The following is an 18,498-nucleotide window of genomic DNA, read 5'->3' on the forward strand; positions in this document are numbered from 1 at the left end:
ATTGAGACATATATTTTTTTTCTATAAGATGTCTAAAATCAGGATGTGTTCTATCAAAGAATAAAAACAAAACCAACAACCATGAACTAAGGAGATTTTGCCTGCCTTTTTCTATCATTTTTCACAAATAGGTGTTCCATATATATACTATTTTACACTATTATTTTCACTTATTTTTATACACACAAAGTTTTAGATTAAAATTTAATAATGATATAAGTATTAATATTAAAATATTAACAATATTTGTCTCTGGATGGTTGGATTATGGGTGATTATGTTCTTTTTTATGAATTTTCTACATTCTCCACACCTTGCATCAAGAAAAGATTTTTAAGAGTATATTTTTGGGGTGCCTGGGTGGCTCAGTCGGTTCGACTGAGGCTCAGGTCACGATCTCACAGTCTGTGAGTTCGAGCCCCGCGTCGGGCTCTGGGCTGATGGCTCAGAGCCTGGAGCCTGCTTCCGATTCTGTGTCTCCCTCTCTCTCTGCCCCTCCCCCATTCATGCTCTGTCTCTCTCTGTCTCAAAAATAAATAAAAACGTTAAAAAAAATTTTTTTAAAAAAGTATATTTTTAAAAAGGAACCGTTCAATTATTTTTTTTAAATCACTGTGTGACCTCACTTCTCAAACCAGATAACTAAGTCATGATAGTTTTGGAAAGATAGATTCATTAATATGTAAATCCTGCTCATAAGCTATTCATAGTTTATGATTTTTAACAGAAGATGTTTCTACATATACATGGTCTCCCAATCAATCATTTGTACTTTTAGTTGAAGTATGTTATTGACAATTACTATGATAACTATAATAATATGAGCCTTAGGATGCTTACTTCATCATGTATTCGACCATTAAAAGGCAAATAATATCCTTAAATAAGAATTTCACACTTTAACTTCCAGCTACTTAAAGTAATTTTCTGTATTTATTAAAGATCTAAAAGAAAGCTCCGCACACTAAAAAATTGACAAATCAATTTGCTGTGCTTTGTAAGGCACAATCTTACAAGAAGATATTAAAGTAAACAAATCACCAGAGGCAACAAACAATTATTGTAGAAATCAATCTTGAGAACAGCGCCTATTTGAGGACCATCTGTCTATTTTGTTTAAGTTAGCCTTGGGGAGAAGGCGGTTGAGCATATCTTCAATTCAGATCCACAAAAGAAATGTTCAACACAATGAAAACTTACGTAAAACACTTTTCAAATCAACTAACAGGTATATAACATAAACCTGAATTCATGATCCAGAAAAACAGCTGAGGAATGGTTACAAGACACCATCTATTACAGTTAAACAAAGTCAAAGTCATATTTGAATTAGGACGTAAACAAAACAGAATTTCAAATAATTCAGCAGTGTTTTTGCCTTCATAATCGTATACAGTTTTGCTGACGGCATAATTTCTAACATCTTTGCCCTAGAGTCAACGGGATGTAAAGATAAAGAAAATGCATTTCTTGATTTAAAAAAAAAAAAAGGATTAGGAACTGAGAAAGAAAAAGATACTTCTTTTTCCGTATTAGGGAAAATTTACATTAAAAGACTATAGATCAAGGGTCAAATGGCGGACTAAATTTGGTCTCATACAAAATCAGCTTGATCCTTCACCATGCTGCTTAAGTGCCTTCTCTTGCCCCCTGCTCAGCAGCATTTCCCAGCTGGCCACTCTCTGGATCAGCGCATAAGTTTTTGCTGGCACTACCTAGAGGACCAAGGTTAATTTCCTATAGACTGTAAGTATATGAACAAAACCCAGAAATACTAGCAGGATTAACCTGTCTGTCTAACAAGCTAAAGAAAGAAGAGAGGACGAAAAGAAAAGAAAAGAAAAGAAAAGAAAAGAAAAGAAAAGAAAAGAAAAGAAAAGAAAGGAAAAGAGAAAAGAAAAGAAAAGAAAAAAAAGAATGGGAAATAATTGAGTTAAGTGAAGATATCAAAGCATCTAATAAACCATCCACAAAGTGCAAACCAGCTGATGAGGGAGTGTGTGCCATGCCACTTAAGGGTTGGAGAAACTTCTATATCCCGCAAGTACGAAGACTTCAGTCATGCCCCATTATTTCCCCACCTAGACTTGGGTCCAGGGAAATGAGACCAGACCATCCAATCTGCCAGCAATGTGAGGTGAGTCTCACAAGTTTAGGGCTGGAAGATAGACATGAAACTTGTATTGTGACCAAAGTTAAAGCAAGGAGGGAACAGAATGCCATGGAACACGCAGGAGAGGCGATGAATATTCCAGCTGAGAATGAGGATGGGAAGAGGTTAGTCAGCCAGGCAAAGAGCAGGGAAGAGTGTTTCTCTCACAGAGAGGGGATGGATTCTGCAAATACCCAAAGGCAAGACAACTGTTAGAACGCAACACAGACTTGGAGGAGACTAGTGAAGAGCAGTGAGGTAGGACTGGGCGCCATCAGAAAGAATACTAGAAGATCTTATCGGGGACAAAGGTGCCCAATGAAAATATAAGCAAATCACTTGAAAAAAATCATTTATCAATGACTGGCACTATGTATAGTTTTACTTTCAGACTAGAGGAATTTTAGCCTAGAGGAATTAAGACCGTTAGGCTAGAGAAGAACTAAGAATTTTGCAGAGCCCCAACAATTTCGTTATGGCTTTTATCATCATTAAATGTTAATGTAGATGAGCCCTGCATATCCTACAAGTGGCCTTTTAGCTTCATCACCTAGTATATTTATTTATGATATAGCTCTTTCTTGTGAACATAATGTTATCTTTTTTTTTTTAATGGCATCAGAGTTTCTCCTACTTAAAAATTTTTTTTAATGTTTTATTTATTTTTGAGACAGAGAGAGACAGAGCATGAGCAGGGGAGAGGCAGAGAGAGAGAGAGAGAGACACAGAATCCAAAGCAGGCTCCAGGCTCTGAGCGGTCAGCACAGAGCCTGATGGGGGGCTCGAACTCACAAACTGCGAGGTCATGACCTGAGCCGAAGTTGAATACTCAACCAACTGAGCCACCCAGGCGCCCCAATGTTATCTTTTAAAAAAGTCCTGGTCCTTTGGATTGCAAAAAAAATAAATGCTTATTATATTTTAGAAGTGCTGGAAGTTCAACGCAAAGTCATGAGAATTCCTAATATTTTATAGTTTTGAAAGTTCTTTAAAACATGCTCTCCAAAAAAAAAAAAAAAAAAGGGGAGCCTGGGTGGCTCAGTCGGTTAAGTGTCTGACTTCGGCTCAGGTCATGATCTCGCGGTCCGTGAGTTTGAGCCCCGCATCGGGCTCTGTGCTGACAGCTCAGAGCCTGGAGCCTGTTTCAGATTCTGTGTCTCCCTCTCTCTGACCCTCCCCCATTCATGCTCTGTCTCTCTGTCTCAAAAATAAATAAACATTAAAAAAAATTAAAAAAAAAAAACAAACATGCTCTCCAGACTATTTTTTGGTCACTCATTTCATCTATAAAGCTTTTGAGTATGTCCTTTATATATATATATATATATATATATATATATATATATATATATATAAACATTTATATATATTTATATATATTTATATATATATTTATACATTTATATATTTATATATAGAAATATATATAAACATATAAATATAAATATATTTAAATATAAAATATAAATATATAAAACAAAATAAAATATATGGATATATGTGAATATATTCTATAAGTTATACTGTATATCATAATGCGTAATTTCAAATATAAATTATATATTATGTACATTATAAAATATATACATTATAAAGTATATAAAAAATAGAAACTAAAAAATAAGCAAAAAGGAAAGAATAGAAATAGAAATTCTAATAACAGAAATAGAATCTTCCAAAGGGGCTCTCTTCTGGACCCTGTCTGGAGACAACTGTTATAACCTACCCACATAAAATCTCCTAAGTGATTCTTGATTTTTTTTTCATAGAGACAATAAATTCTACAAATGGGACTATATATTTCTTATTTGAATAGAAAGCATTCCTAACCCTTAATTTATAGGCACACCATCACAGAAAATTGTCCAAATGTTCTTCCTATTTTGCTTACAAAAGAAAAATTCCAACCACAAGAATCACTGAGGTCACCAGTTACTCTTGAATGGATTCAGCATATTAGGTTGACAAGGAATTTCAAACATGTATGGTTGTACGGCCCTCTTGAATCCTTGTTTCCTACTGCAAGGGAACAGAGAACAGATGGATTTTAGTATTAAAAAAAATTACACCTAAGGACCTCAATAAAAGAAAAATAAAGAAGATAAAGGGGTGGAAGTGTAATAAATAATTTATGTGCAGTAATGCATCATTTAAAGCCCTCTAGAGGTTGGGGCGCCTGGGTGGCTCAGTCGGTTAAGGGTCCGGCTTCGGCTCAGGTCATGATCTCGCGGTCCGTGAGTTTGAGCCCCGCGTCGGGCTCTGTGCTGAGAGCTCAGAGCCTGGAGCCTATTTCAGATTCTGTGTCTCCCTCTCTCTGACCCTGCCCTGTTCATGCTCTGTCTCTCTCTGTCTTAAACATAAATAAAACCTTAAAAAAAGGAAATTAAAAAAAAAATAAATAAAGCCCTCTAGAGGCTTCCCAATTTAAAGGAGTCACTCAGTGACTCCTATTGAGATCCTGCATTTGAACATGCCACTGAATGTTCTGGCACGGTGGCCAGACCACTGGTTCTTGGGTCAGCTGGCTTCATCCAGTTCTGCCACTGACTGTGTGAAGTTAGGCAAGTTACTTACCCTTTCTAAGCCTTTGTGTGTTTTTATCTATACAATGGGTATGAGTGGCATCTACCTTCTAGGATTACTGGGGTGGATTAAATGAAATAATGTATGCAAGGTGCTTAGCACAGTGCCTAGGCTGTAGCAAGACTCAATAAGCACCAGGATAGTTGTTCAAAGAAATAGAAGTATATAACCAAACACGGCATCACCTTTTCTGACAAAGAGCCCAGAGTTAACATACAATGTAAACACTTTTTTCCCCTTTTGTTCTTGCAGAATTTTTGTCTCTCTCTCTCTTCATTATCACAGTGATCTTTCAAATGTCTGTCTGAATCATTGGCGTTTTGTGTAGATTAAAAGCTAGAGATAGGAGGCTATCCAACTTGCTCTGCAAAGCAGCAGAGTCCTGAGGGCAAAGGGTATGGATGAGATAAAGGTAATTAAATCACAAGGGCAGTGATTTCCAGCCTACAGTCTTAGTTTACGCCAGGCAGACGGGGCCTCGCTAGCAGAAGGGCAAATGAGGTGGAAATTTCAGTTCCCAAATACTGGAGGGAGGAGCTGCGAGGTGGCTGTTGGCAGAGACGGGAGGAACGGTCTCAAGGAGAAAGCGTGCTGGAAAAGTACAACGCAGACTCACATGCATCTTTCCTAAATCTAATATTTACCTGCATTCCTGACTACCTGCCACACGCAGCACTAGGGATTTTCACAGGCTGTCTTTATCCACCTATTTTACAGATGAAACAGCCAAGGTTCAGAGATAATTGCTTGCCCAAGATCACACAAAGAAATTGCATTCAGAGGGTGGCATCTGTTGTTTGCAGTAACAGTTGTAGTAATGTGGGTCACGGGCATCGGAAAGACCAGGCGTGAAGGCGCTGAGCTAAGGAGAAACAGTCTGCTCCCAGACACAGCAGTTTTAGGGCGTTCTACTTGGTAGAACCACATTTGCACTGAAAAGTCACTCGAGTAAAGAGGTAAAAGCCCCAAGAGATTTCCTGTGGGTAATTCATCGGGAAGGAAACAACTTGCTTGGGACTTGATGGCTACAGGCTTAGCGGTTGTTACTTTTTGTCGGGGAATTCAAAATTGGCATCGTTGTACAGAAAGGAAAGCGGACTTGCCAGGCAGGGAAACACTCCACGAACTCATATGCATGATAAAAAGAAACAGGTTGTGTAATTGCTACACATCTGTGAGAGAAACGTTTAAAACAGAGCTTTTTCTGAATAATTAATCCCATCTCTTGATTTAGTCCCTCATTTTTTAGTAATGAATATTTATGTCTCGTTGTCGTTTTGCTTACTGACTGCAAATTTGCAGTCACTTCGGGAGAGGAGCCGTGAGGCTGATGGCTAAAAAGCTGCAATACTCAGGCTGAAAACTTTTAAACTCAGCCACAATTAAAGCGCCGAAGCATTCGAGCTCCCTGTCAGAAGTATTTTCAGATGTTATAGTCTCTGGGAAAGAAAAAACAAAAACCACAACAGAACTTGGCTTCTGTGATACTTGTGGAAGTGGATTGGGCATTAAGAGGCACTGAAGAGACTTTCCTACTGAGATTGTGCCTTAATTAGCAAATACTATCAGGATGGTGGCAGAAGTCAGGCCTTTTGAAGGTGGCCCATGTAGTACAGAAACACCAGGAATCAATGGCTAAAAAGCATGGATTTAGCTTTTACTGTTAATTTTTAAAAATTTGTTAATAAGCCAGACACCAAAGGACAAATGCTGACGGTTTCCACTTACACGAAGTATGGAGAATAGGCAAACTCAAGACAGAGAGAAAGTAGGATGGTTTTATCAAAGTCTAGAGGGGAGAGAGAAATGGGAAGTTACTGGTTAATGGGTACAGTTTCAGTTTGGGAAGATTACGTTTTCAAGATGGTGATAGTAATGGTTACACAGCAATGTGAATATATTTCCTGCCCCTTAACTGTATGCAGTAGAAAATGGTTACAAGTGGCAAATTTCATGGTATGAATGTTTCACCACAATAAAAAAATCCTTAAGCCACAACAATAATGCCAATAATACCTACTGGTATTATTTCAGAAATACAATACAAGCTAAATGCTTTTCCTGTGCATTCTCCTGTTTAACCCCTAAGGTAAATACCAAAGAGAATGAGATAAAAAGTTTAAGTCATCTGTCTCAGCTTCACACAAATAGCAAATGGTAGAACGGGGTTTGAACCTGCGTCTATTTACAAAGCCCATGCTATAGGGATTCCTGGGTGGCTCAGTCAGTTAAGCGTCCAACTTAGTTCAGGTCATGATCTTGCAGTTCATGAGTTGGAGCCCTGCATTGGGCTCTGTGTTGACAGCTCAGAGCCTGGAGCCTACTTCAGATTCTGTCTCCCTCTCTCTCTCTACCCCTCCCCACTCATGCTCTGTCTCTCTCTCTCTCAAAAATAAACATTTAAAAAATTAAAAAAAAAGAAACAGGCTATACTTATATCATTATACAGATGTTAATATTTATATATAATATTAAAAATATATATTAGAACTTTAGAGAACTTTTTAAAGTTTATAATATTTTCACATTTAATAAATATTGTCACATCAAACCTAAAGCAGGTTTTAAATAAAAACAAATACTGAGGCTCAATGTTCTAATGCTACAAAGTGGCTTTATTCTCAGCTGATGCTTTTGTAACTCTCCTCCATCTACAGAATCTCAAACACACTGCAAAGACAATGTTGGGGCTCAGCATCTTTCTGACAGTAATTTTGTAATTTTGACAGTAAGAGGAGGGGGGGAAATTAATTTATTCCCTTTCCCTTCTGCCCCCTACTGTTGTTTCACTTGATGGCCTCTGTATGCTTGATGAATGGACTTCTGTTACTTTTGTATTGCTTTTGCCCCCGTGTCTTCCTCTATTTTCAAAATTGTCCCCACCTCTCCCCTGGGTGGTCCATCAGGGGCTCCACATGCTCTAGACTCACGAGGTAGGAAAGCGACCCCAGCAGAGACAGAGTCATTTTGGAGAAGTGAGTGTTAACTTTGGTGTTACTTAGGGAAAGCCTGCCTTCATGAAGATGAGGCCAGTACCTAGAAAACCAGAGCCAAGAAATGAAGAGTCTTATTGACATTGTTTAAAAATTTCTGGCCTTTTCCAGGAATGGCTGACACACAATGGACGTTCAGTTATTTTTCCTTGAGATAACATGCCATCTGACCAATTTATGAGAACGCCAAGATCTTGATTTCTGACATGTGGCCTGAGCACAGTCTCTTCTCATTCCACTCATCTAGTTCATTCAGTCAATGAAGATCTACTGCGTAGCAGGTGAGAAAGAAACCTGAACAGGTAACTGTCATCTGTGGTGAATGTAGCATTAGAAACAGATACAGAGTATTAATGGGAGCACAAAGGAAGCCCTCCAACTCTGTGGGGAGAGCATTCCAGGTTGAGGATGAAGAAGGGCTATGCTTGGAGGGTTCAGGAACATCAAGGTGGCCCGTGTCGCCTTTGTCAGCCTTTGTCACCAGCCTTTCTCCTCCTGTGAAGTTGGTTATCCCAGTAATGTGATGAGGCTCTTCAGTTTATCCTTATCATTTCTTTCTTAGAGAGAATGTCTCTTTCAACCCTAATGCTATGTGTAGATATCTCCAACTGAAAACTTCTAGTGCTAATCTTTTCACATGATCCCTGCAAACATTTTCGATTGCCTTCATGAAATTGTCCCTTGAATCTCCTCCTGGTTCCTTCAGATCTCCATGTTCTCCAAAGAATTCATCGTCTTCACCCCAAACACACCCCACCAGCTCCTCTGCCTGGTAATACTTTCCTGGACAATGGCCCATTACCACTGAATTAGTGAGGCTTCGAGCTCCAAAACCACCTTTGCTTCCTCTTCCCTGGTATGTCACATGGAATCAGTTACCCAGACCAGATGACAAATAGTCAAAGCTCCAGAGATGGCCCCCGCCAAGTTACTAAACAGGATTGGACATGTGTAAGTGGGCAATCATTTGCTGGCTATTGCAATCAAGAGGAAATGGATTTTTTTGCCTCGTTGACTCCTCTGCAACATGTTTATCTTTACCCAAAAACTTCTTGAGGTAAAATATGGAAAACCACAAACCACACTTCCAGATGAGGTTCCATGATTAATGAATTGTGAGCACATCATTTTAAACACAATGAAAACATTTGAGTGCATGTGTCTATATTTTAAGCCAGTTGGGATTATCAGTTGGGTTTATTCTGAAATGTTTCTAAGGTTCCCAGGGATTCTAAACTATTTTGTCTTTATTTCATCCTGGTACTGAAGTAATGTGAAGTCTCCAAAGTCACTTTAGTTGCTACATAAGAGCTCTTGTGCAAGAACATACTTATTCTCGTCCTCCTATTTTTTTAAACCTGCACATCCTTTCTTCAGAAAGCATTCCTTTATTAACCTTATGCAGCCTTATGCACCCTTATGGTTTGTGTTTTGTCATATCTCAACATTCAAGGTGAAATATCTGTCAATTCGATTAATTGAGAAGCAGGCAGCCCAAATAAACAGTCAAAAATGAATTATCAATAATAATTAAATAATGTCAGTTTTAATGATGTTAGGACTTCATGGGAACTCTAGTCAGGGTTAATGTTGCCTAATGTGCAGGGAAGAACAATTAATACAAATTATAACAAAATATCAATGGAAGAAATGATTAGCCTTTGCTCTCAAACCTTTTTGCATTTATAATAGTTGGACAGGAAGCAACATAAAGTAGAATTATGTAAGGTGGACATGTGATCTCTGGTCAAAAAACAGTTGAATCTGAAACTTTATCTTAAAGTCAGTTACAAATTAGGAAACACAGTTAATATGTTTATCTCTGGGTGTTTACTTTGCTCTAGGGTGATGTGCTTGTCAAATACTTTCACACTATGGGACACATAGAAAACAGTCACCTTTGTGTAGCACCGGTATAAGTGGGTGAAGCTGTTCATGACCATGAGAACAGACTGGGGTGTTGGGCTACCAGTCCTTCCAGCAAACCCAGGGGCTGAGGAGACCCATATCTTAGCACAAGCTCTAGTCTAGAAAATGGGAAGGCAATATAGCACAGTGGTCTTAATTTCAGCTCTGGACTCAAACTGTGTTCTCAAGCACCTCCTAAGCCATGAGAGCTCCCTGCTCCTCAGTTTCCTCATTTGCAAAGGAGGCTAATAAATTCTATCTCACAGGCTTCAATTATCCCTGTAAAGTGCTTAGAATTGTGCCTGGTACTCAGTAGGAGCTCAAAAACTGTTAGCTGTTACCTTGGGACTATCCAAAGAGGAGGAAGCCAGATCATATGGAATAAAGAAGTACAGGACCTTCCCAGGAGATGGGTGGGTCACTAGAGAAAATGCTACATTGTCACCAGGGAAATGTCCCTACTCTGCTCCTAAGAGCAGTTATCATAGCTAAAATAGATTGTGGCATACATTTTTCCAAAGAATAATTCCAAATACATAATAGAATTCAATGGGCAAACAGGATCGAACTTACAGGATTTACAGCACAGATCCCTATTTCAGAAATGAATCTATTCTCTACATTAAACATGATTTGAATTATTTATTTTGACCATAACAGTATTTTCTTATTAAAAATCTAAGATAATTTGGGCTTTGCAATATAGCAACTTAATGTGAAAATTTTATAAGTCTGAACGTGAATTTAATGAAGTTAAGAAATAAATTTACTTATCTTGAACAAGGCCATAATATATGAACTAAACAGATACTTGTTAATATAAAGGAGGGATAATAGTTAAATAGGATTTAATTCTCAGACTTTCTCTCTCTATTTTATTAATATAATTAGCATCTCATTTAGCCAATTCATACGTTCTATGGGTGAAGGGCAAATTTAGTTAGTACTTTATTTCCCAATGGATAAAATTAGAACATATAATCTATATCTGAAATCTGTTGAGAATTATTTTGAGTTCTTTATATTTTCCCTATGGAGAATTTTCTACAAAGAAATCTTTTTATAAAATAACATAATAATTCTGCTGTGGGATAATACAAATCACAAGAAGCACAAAAAAGAAAATCCAATATGAACAAATTTCAATATTAATTTATAATGGCGCTAGGGTCAAAATACTAGAATACATTTATTGCCGTTATTTTGAGTGACAGTAATAAGTACATGAATCTGAAGCAAGAGCTATCATGTGACATGTTAAATAGGAATTGTTCAGATGTTCTCTGAGTCACAGACATTTTAGTGACTTTTTTTTTTAACGTGTTCATATTGGCTACATTGCCAATACACCTGCCCAGTTATATGGATAATGATGACAATAATATTCAGCTCATATAGGCAACACTTTTACCTGGAAACATAAATGCTGTGTCAAAATTTTAATCACAACCTACAGATAAGCCATAGTAATCATGAAATAGTATTTTTAAATTTAGGAAAATAAAGAATTTATTTTGAGTAATGTTAAGCCATTCATGTAACTTTCTTCCTCCTCTGATTAACATACATATCAAAAAGTTTTAAAACTAGAAAGAAAATGACACTTTTAGGGGCACCTGGGTGGCTCAGTTGGTTAAGCGTCCCAAAGCTTGGTTTTGGCTCAGGTCATGATCTCATGGCTTCGTGGGGTCGAGCCCCATATCGGCCTCTGTGCTGGCAGTGCAGAGCCTGCTTGGGATCCTCTCTCTCCCTCTCTAGCTGCCCTTCCCCCACTCGTGCTGTCTCTGTCTCTCTCAAAATAAATAAGTAAACTTAAAAAAATTTTAAAAACAGAACACTTTTAGAATGAAGCAAATCAACCATAGTGACAGAAGTGCAATGAAGAACATTGTTTGCCTTTCACTAATTTCTATTATCAGCGAGAAAATGGTAAATTTAATAGCTTATTTTATTATAAATGTAGACAGATATTAAATCATTAACATAATCTATATAAACTCCTGTGTGTTGGGGCGCCTGGGTGGCTCAGTCGGTTGAGCGTCCGACTTCAGCTCAGGTCACGATCTCACGGTCTGTGAGTTCGAGCCCCGCGTCCGGCTCTGGGCTAATGGCTCAGAGCCTGGAGCCTGCTTCCGATTCTGTGTCTCCCTCTCTCTCTGCCCCTCCCCCGTTCATGCTCTGTCTCTCTCTCAAAAATAAATAAATGTTAAAAAAAACAAAAACAAAACAAAAAACTCCTGTGTGCCATTGACCATACTCAGAAATCAGTTAGGTAATTGCAATACTTTTGATTATTCAGAACCCATTTAGTTAGCATGGATTCTGGTTCCACAAAGAACACATACAGTTTTAAAACATTTTCAGAGAATGATACCTGCAGGACAGTTGACTTCTTTTCTCATTTCTAGAAATCTGACTCTATATATCTAAAATAAATTCTCTCTCCTCTTTTTTTTAAAAATAAGCCTCATAAACTTGTTTTTACTGTAGATGCCTCAGATACCCTGGAACTTAAGAAATACACCAAGTAAGATGTTCATACATTTTATGTTATAATACACTTATTAGCTATGACAGCCATGATTTCAGATCTTTGGAAACAATCAAGAGGAAAGTATTTTTTAAATTATCGCCTATACAGAAATAACTTACATAGAATTTTCAGTAGAGATAGTCCCAATTTGGGTTGGTTGGTGTGGCACTGTAGGAAGCAGGAGATGAAGTGGAGTTTTGAGCTAATTATGAAGCCAGAACATTTGGTTGCTACCTTAGGGGAGCATCATTTTAATTGTGAACAAATGAATTTTTGATGTTACAAATAATGCAGATCTATTATTAAAAAAAAAACAACAACTAGGAAATAAATGTTTGAGGCTTAGCCCTGCCATCTACACATGCCATGACTTTGGGCAAATTACTTTAACCTCTCAGTGCTAGGTTTGCTAATCTATAAGATGGAGATAATGATAGCACTTACCTCTTAGAGTTGTTGTGATTAGATAGACTGATATAGGTAAAATGCTTAGAACCTTGTCTAGCATATACTAGGTGCTCAATCAAGATTAGCTCCTACTGCTTTTACTACAGTGTACATTTTCCTCCAACGCTGCACACGTTTGATGTTATCGTGTGTGTGTGAGCGTGTGCGTTGTATTTTACTTTATAGAAAGAGAGAGAAAGCATAAGCCGGGGAGAGGAGCAGGGGGAGAGAGAGAGAGAATCTTAAGCAGGCTCCACACTCAGCCGACTTGGGGCTCCATCCCATGAGCCTGGAATCATGACCTGAGCCAAAATCGAATCGGACGCTCAGCCAACTGAGCCACCCAGGCACCCTTTTTTGTGTGTTTTTTTAAAGCTTTGACGGTTTAACAAAATAGCACCATCATCGTCTTCATTTACATTTCCTTAATTATTAGTGAGACTGAATTCTTTTCCAATTATTCACAATCTGGATGAATCTCCAGAAAATTATGCTGAGTTAAAAAAAAAAAAAAACACACAAAAGCCAGTTCCAAAAGATTCCATACTGTATGATTCCGTTTATATTAGCAATTTTGAAATGACAAAGTTGTAGTAATGGAGACCAGATTAATGCTTGCCAGGGTTAGGTGTGGGGTAGGGACAAGAGGCAAGTGTTGCTATAAAAGGGCAAAATGAGGGACCCTTGGGATAGAACTCATTTATATCTTGACTGCATCAATATGAATACCCTGGTTGTGATACTGTACTGATAGTTCTCCAAGATGCTACCACTGGAAGGGACTGAGTGAAGGGAACACGGGATCTCCATTATTTCTTACAACTAGATAAGGATCTCTAATTAAATTTTTAGATATGTGTAAGTCATCAGTAAAATGAAAACATATTGGGAAAAATACTTCTACAAATATCAAAGGGTAAACATTTTGCAATTGCCTATCAATGGCAGAGAAGCGCTGTATTAGAAACCTCAGCAAAGGACACAAATAGGCAATTCACTCACATTTCTCTCCCCCCCCCCACCCGCTTCTTTCGCAACATAAATACATTAATCACGAAATTACTCCATTTTTAAGAAATATGAAAATTTCTCACATAAAAGTAGATTTTAAATATATGAACATTTGAATCACTGAAGGTTAAGTAAGAAAATGAATTTCTAGACCTAATGACCATTTATTTCCTTTATACTGAGCTCTATAATATCCCTTGATGAATTTTTAAAAATATTCAGAACGTTTTTATTGAATTCACAAGAAGTTAAATGTTGTTTTCAGTAGTCCAGCAAAAGAAATATCCTCTGGTATAGCATAATTTGGAGTATTATATTGTATTCTCTGGCTTTTATATAACATATAAAAAGTGAAAAACGACTTAGAGCCAACATTTTTGGAATATTTATTAAATCCAGTGATGTAAGCAAGTCATAACCTTGCTACACAATCTACACAAGGTTATGCTGCTTTGACTACTCAGTAAGTCAACAAATATTTATAATGCATCTACCAGGTGCAGGGCACTCTTCTAGGTGCTGGCAATGCAGTGATGAACAAGGCAGAGAACAAGACAAATAGATGCCTCTGAGGAGTGAGAGTGAAACAAGAGAACTGTGCACCTTAGTAAGGATCTCTAAGACCTCATGGAAGATGTTATCTCCATGTATCTGCTTCAGCTGAACCCTATTCAGGGTCCTTGGTCAACTCTGGGAAAAAAGGAGAAAAGCAATCACGTATAGACTGCTGACGTGGAAGAAAGACTGTCCAGTTGGCCCCTTCTTTTGTTCTGTGCAATGGCAAATACCATTCGAGTAACTCAGTCCACTACTACTCCTGATTCCACTATTAACACTTTAGAGGGTCAGGAGCAAAGAATTCTAGCTAGGCTCGTTTATAAATGTGAGAAGGACAAAGAATAGGAACCTGGGGAAAAGTCAGAACCAAAGTCCATTTAGTGAAGCTTCTCCCTAGTGAATGGCAGAGCTGAGATAGAACTCTGTTAAACTGACAGATTAAGTGAAACGCTTTAAGTCTTTCAACGTCAGCTCTCTCGAGAGCTCTCAAGGCAATCTTGAGTAGGGGTTATACAAAGTACACACCTTACAGGGCCCTGGAAGGGATTTCTTGATCACTATGAGTATTTGTGACATCTTCCTAGAAATGCTCTCACTAGGGCACCTGGGTGGCTCGGCTGGTTAAGCATCTGGGATGGAGCCCTGCATCAGGCTCTGCGCTGACAGCACAGAGCCTGCTTGGGATTCTCGCTCTCCCTCTCTCTCTGCCCTGTCTCCATTTGTGCACATGCTCTCTCAAAATAAATAAATAATGATTTCTTAAAAAATCCCCTCATCGAAATGTCATCAAGATCACCCCCCCCCCTTTTTTTCCCACTCCTAAGGAACTGTTTTCCTGCTTACTTAGTTTTTGCTTTCCTACTCATCTATTACTGGGGTACCCAAAAAGAACTACCACCTATCTTTGTCTAAAGAATGTTGGCTATTTTTATTGAATTTGTGTAACAGCAAAGATATAAAAATACATAAAATCAATCTACATATGTTTATATCTTTCAGACACAAATCAGAGTTATTTTATTTATTTATTTATTTTTTTGAGAGCACCAGCGGGGAAGGGGCAGAGGGAGAGGGAGAAAGAATTTTAAGCAGGCTCCACTCCAAGCCCAGGGCAAAGCCCAACACAGGGCTTCATATCAAGACCATGAGATCATGAATTGAACCAACATCAAGAGTTGAAATGCTTAACTGACTGAGCCACCTAGGGTTCCTGGCCCAGAGTTAAAAATTTTTAAATGAGAATGTTTTCTGAAAGAATACTTAAGTAGCCTTAAGGTAATTGTATTTAAGAAAACTGTCATTACAATTCCCTTTGATCGTAACAATTATAGTGAATTGAAAATGAGAATAGTCTTCTCCCTCATATATGTAATAAGTCAACTAGGTATCTGTTTGTTAAACCTAGGAAGCTTCTAATGAGACCCAGGAGAAACAGTAATTCCCAAAGTTCTTATAAAGAGTGAGCCTAATACAAGTGCAAATTTAACCACCTTTAGAGCTCAGCTTGTTTTCAGCCACTATTATTACAAAGAAGGATGATGCTGGAAGGCAGGAATGGTCAGCCCATGTAGCCTAAGGGAAAACTCTAGTAGAGAACATTTTCTGAGGTAGGAGCCAACAAATCCAGCACTCTGGCATGCCTTTCTTTTGGATAAACATGCAGAATCCTACCTATATTCCATCTTAAAAGTCTGGGACAGATGAGTAATTATTCAAATTTGTTTCATCATAATTGGTCTCCCTAGCTGAGGTTCCTCTTCTAACTCACCTGTAAATTTTGGAGGTCATCAGGGTCTAATTTAGGGACTTTCTTTAATGTCTACTTTTTCTCCGCAGGTGATCCCATCCATCTCAATGGCTCTATATGCCATTAACTACTAAATTTACATCTCTGCCCCAGACTTCTAAGTTCCCGACCCATATAACCAACTGCCTACTAACACCAGGATTCTTAATTATCACATATCTAAAAGAGAACTCCTGAATTTCTTCCCAAACCTATTATTCCCTTCGTCTTCCTTGCTACCTACACCGAGTGGCTAGCCTCCATTCAGTTGCTAAAGCCAGAAACAAAAAATTACCTTTACTACCTCTTTTCCTTATCCCCCATGTCCAATTCATTAATGAGTCCAGTGACTTCTATCACTTAAATCTGCCTTGAATCTCTCTTTGCTTACCAACCCTGCCAGCCCACTCATTCTTAGCTGGACATCCGCAATAGACTTCCGACTTGTTCCAGACTTTCCTTCTTTCGTCCCTCTCAGTCCATTCTCCATATCCCACATTTACTTTTTGAAAGATGAGAATTTCGAATTTACAGGCAAGTTTCAGGAGTAGTGCAAAGATCTTTATCTTTCTGAACCCGGTTTCAGACATGATGACCAATTCATTAGCCCTGAATTCTCCAGTGAACATTTTCTCCCATGCCATCAAGATGGTTACCACCATCGAACAAAAAGAACCAGTTCAAGTTTTCCAATTATCTTAATAATATCCTTTGTAACAAATTCAATACCGGATCACACATTGCATTAAGTTATCTCGTCTCTTATTCCTTCAACCTGGAACAGTTTTTCAGTCATTTTATATCACAATCTTGACAGCTTTCGAGACTACAGGCCAGTTGCTTTCACAAGGTACCTCAGTTTGGGTTTGTCTGGTGTTTCCTCATAAAGAGAGTCACATCAGGCATTTTAGGCAGAAATATCACAGAAGAGATTTTTGTCTCCTCACTGCATCATAGATTGGATGAGTTCCAGTCTGCCAAGAAACAGATGCATGTTGAACTAAACACAAGAGACTTACTGGGAGAAAAGGCCTGTGAGGAATAGAGGGGAAGAAGCAGGAGTTGGCAGTGAGGGTCTTTTGACCAAGACTCGAGACCAACACCTGTGAAAGGAGAGAAGGCTGGACATCAGACTGCAGTTCAGTCCCGAGAAAGCCTCAGCCAGACTGATGGGGTGTCCCTAAGAAAATGTTTCCTGTCAGAGGAATCCCACATCAGCCAGGAATGTACAGGCCCAAGCATCCCCACCTTGCCCAGTGACTGGCTGGGAGAAGTGGGCCTCAGCATTCATTGGCATGCATCTAAGTTCTTTCTTTCTATGCAGTGGCTGGTTCAATCTCCACGGTGTGTGTATGCTACAATCTGAGCAGCTGATCCCCTAAAGCGGTGTGCACTTTGTTTCCAGTTGTTTGACACTAAGAACAATGCTGCAATTACTATGAGACCTCAGAAATGCCAGGGATGGAATGTGAAGCAGGCGAGCTGTGAATTCCTTGGAGGAAGTTTGCAGGAAGCTTCTCCGGATATGGTCTTCCTGAATTCTCTCCTTCTCACGCAGTAGGAAATATTCAGGCTGCTTAGCTGTTCTCAGCCTACTGGAGGCCAGGGAGAGCTGACATACTTTGGTGGGGCCCATATCAAACTTCCATTCAGAAAACTCACGAATTTCAAAGTGAAAGTCTCCCCAAGGTCTGCAGCTCTCCCGTCTTTGTTCCCAGTGGAGAAAGCCCTATTCTGTTTTTTTCTGCCAACACTCCCACCAGAAAGCAAGCCTCATATGTGCCCAGAAGTCTGTAGATCCTAGCAGCCAAGTGGGGGGAAGGAAAGACAACCTCAGGCTCAATGTTTCCCGAATCTGTTCCAAGTCCATCTAATAATTTAATGCAGTGCTATGAAAATTATCTAGAATGTGAATTCCAAGCAAAGCTGTTCTTTTGTAAGTTTGAAGTAGAAATGCGATGACACAAAACCAGTTAATTAACTGAAAGTCAGAGTAATGAACTGAAAAAACTTAATGGAAAACCATGCAGCTCCCTGCCCTCCTTGCTGAGGTCAACTTAGCACAGGGCTGTAAGAGATCAGGAGTATGGAACAAGTAATGCTTCAAAACATTTCTCCTGAAAATAGCTTTATAACTAATAAAGACAGAATCAAAGAATTCCCTCCTGGCTTCTAGATGGTGGTCATGGATTTTATGCATCCTAGGATAATACACTTACATTACCACATACTACTCTAATTGTATACCTACGATAAGAATTTTGTAACTTTCAAATTACTCCTTTTTGGTTCAATGCATACTCTACTCTTTTCTATTTAACCTCTCTGCACATTTTATGATTTTTAAGCCTTTCACCCAGCAGATTACCCTACAGAATATTAGTCAAAGACAGTAATTATCAGTAATTACTCAGTTTGGATAATCAATTTTGTTGAAACATGGCAGAATGATCAAATTTACCATATACACACATGCTGTTTTAACACTATGATGCATTTAATGCTATCTCTAAACATGTTCAATATT

Source organism: Panthera onca, chromosome F2, assembly GCF_046562875.1.
Source record: "Panthera onca isolate mPanOnc1 chromosome F2, mPanOnc1 haplotype 2, whole genome shotgun sequence".
Taxonomy (NCBI): Eukaryota; Metazoa; Chordata; class Mammalia; order Carnivora; family Felidae; genus Panthera; species Panthera onca.